Genomic DNA, 3,159 nt, shown 5'->3' with positions numbered 1-3,159 from the left:
CAGGCGGCCGCCTCCAATTCCACACGGGCGCCTTCTCTCCAGGCGGTCGCCTGCAGTCTCCAGGCGGTCGCCTGCAGTCTCTAGGCGGGCGCCTGCACACCTTCTGGAAAATTCCACTTCTTGCTTCTGATTTTGCTGATTTCTTCGCACAACATCCCGCAACTGGTTCCAAGTACTTCCCTAAGCTTAATATGATGAAATCCCCCTAATTACACAAGTTATACCCTGAAATGCAAAAACACTAGAAAAATGCATCAAATACATAAAATACTTGATTTCAAGACACTAATTCAAGCCATTACAAGACGTTCTAAGTGGTATAAAATGTCCCTTATCACACCCCCAAACTTAAATCGATGCTTGTCCTCAAGTGTCACAGACTCAAAAACAAAATAAAAACATGCATGAACGCAAACTACATGAATGCAGCGATCCTCATCGCGATGACTAAACCAACCAACACATGACATCTCAACAAATGCAATTGGGCGACTAAAGATCAATCAAATCATGCAAGCTAACATACAACTAGAAACGTGGTGTGTGCAAATGCTTAACAGATATGCTTCGAAACTAGATCAATTATCATAACTCAATTATCCTCAAGACAATCACAAGATTATACGAAGAATATATTCTAGACACAAAATGACTTATAACACTTCAAGATCACTGGAGTTTATTACGGAATCATGTTTTTATTCAACACAACAAATAAATGCTTATTTGATCGTGCAATGAGTGAGGTCCACAAAAGAATTATGCAATGGTACCCATTTAGCGAGCGTTAGGTTAGCGGATCCCAGACTATAAAAGCCTTAGGTCACTAAGCACAAAGTCCCCTAAGAACTTAATAACTCGAATACCAAAGAGCTCACTCGTGATCAATTATGCATTAAACCATTTTTTTTTCTTTTTTTCACTCTTTTTTTCTCTTTTTTTTCTTTTTTCCTCTTTTTTTTAAAATTTCTGAGCAAGTGCATTTCGTTCCATCTTGCTCAACCCTAGACTACTCGCATACAATACGAGCTGACTACTAGCCATTTGACGCCTAGCCACAACTAGCAATGAATTCTAATTTTTACTCCAATTTTATCTTTTCATGCCTTTTATTATTAAGAGCCTATCATATATTCTAAGTATAAGCAATAGATTAACCTCAAAAACCATCAAACCATGACAACAATCTAGTCCTTAAGTATACTATAAGACTTAGTGAATTTACAAGTGTTTCTAGCATGCATGCCATCCTAACAAGATTCAACATCACTCTAACGCTATCACTACACTCACACCAATATCACATATCAATCAATAAAGCAACACAAAAGGGATCATGGTATATGCATGAGCTGTATAACATGATAAGACTAAAAAAACTATATGACAAAATATGTAACTATATGAGCTAAACTACATGAAAATGCCACTATATATAACACACACACAAATATGTTCCTTAACTACCACCCCCAAACTTAAAATCTTCACAGTCCCCGGTAAAGGTAATAGAAAGGAACACAGGGTATACCTACTCAGATAAATCATCATCTTCATCACCCTCAGAGGGTGGAGTGTTAGGAGGCGGATAAGCAGAGTCCTCACCAAAAACGGACCACTGGATGTCAGCTCCAAGGCCTCTAAAAGCAGTCCCAAGCACTAGGGTGAGCTCCTGCGCAAACCTACTCTACGACTCATACAGCACATCCATCGTCCTAGAAAGCCTCCTGTACTGGACATCAGCCATACCTGAACCATCTCCTCCCTGGCCTCTGGAAGAACCTGCATCCCCCTGAGCCTGACTGGGCCTAGCCATCGTAGCACCAGCTGCTGGACGTCCTCCTGGGAGATGATATCCCAAACCATGCTCCTCAAGCTCTCCACCCGTCCACTCCTGCATCATATTCAGTGTCGATGAATCAATAGGAGCGGCCGGAATTTGTAGTTGTTCATAAGAAGGCCAGTGGACTCCAACTGCCTTGCACAACTTCATGACAATAGAGGCATACGGGATGTTGTAATGCGACTTCCCCCTCAAAAACTTTAAAATCCCTTGGTAGATGAACTCACCAAGGTCCACATGATACTCCTCATTCAAAATCCCCCACAACAACCTGACTCTCTCAACCGTAACCGCATGTGCATGCGAAGAAGGCAAAATATTAGCACAAATAAAGGCATTCCATGCACGGGCATACCTGTTCACCGCAACAGCCGGGAAAGAACGATACTCGTTGGATCCCATCTTAAACTTCCATACCGTGCTCGGCTGACAGAGAGTAGCAATAATCAAATCTGAGTCAAAATCCTCAGGGGTCTTCTCATTCCAATTCTCCTCCTGCGGCTTCCTTTGTCGCTGCCCAATAACACGGTCAATTACCGCAGGCTGATAATCAAAAGTAAGCCCACGAACAACAGAATACCCATTCTTGTCGGCCTTGGCATTCGCATAGAACTCGCGAACAACACTCATCGGGACCGCCTCAGGTGACTCACAAAAAGTCATCCAACCCTTCTCTGCAATCATCGGCAATAACTCACCATCCCTCCCTAATAGAAAAAACCCCCTCTCCTTCAAAATTGGCTTAGCCAGAAGCCTAGCATGCTCCTCCTCAGCAGCCCTATCCACCAATCGGGGCCTCGCAGCAGTACTCCTTGAAGAATCAGCAGTCGAAATAATGTTGCTGCTATCTATAGTTCGAGATCACTTTAGGGCCATTGAAACTGAGAATAAGAGTTGTAGAGTTGTGTTTTGTGTGTAGGAGAGAGTTCGTAAGTTGAAAGTATAATCGATGTGTATGGAGAGGTTGTGTGTATATATAGGGTAGGATTAAGGTTAGAATTAGATTAGGAGTGGGGTTGTGGCTAATTTGTAGGAAGAACATCGTGGGTAATGGGGTTTGTAGTGCTGTGGTTGTGTTTTTATGTTTTTTCTATTTTTTTTATAAGCTGAAAAATTGAATTTTCAAAACTCAGGTCTGCAGGCGGTCTCCTGGAACCAGCAGGCGGGCGCCTGCCAGCAAGCGATCGCCTGGACCTGCAGGCGGGCGCTTGGAAGGGCCCTGGAAAAAATATTTTTTCAGCCAGCTTTTTCTGATTTTTTTAGGTTTTTGGATAGAGTACTAAATTCTAAGGGTTCCTATGGTCTCATATCTTGGG

Source organism: Apium graveolens, chromosome 9 (assembly GCF_009905375.1).
Source record: "Apium graveolens cultivar Ventura chromosome 9, ASM990537v1, whole genome shotgun sequence".
Classification (NCBI taxonomy): Eukaryota; Viridiplantae; Streptophyta; class Magnoliopsida; order Apiales; family Apiaceae; genus Apium; species Apium graveolens.
Note: the sequence above shows the minus strand (reverse complement) of the source record.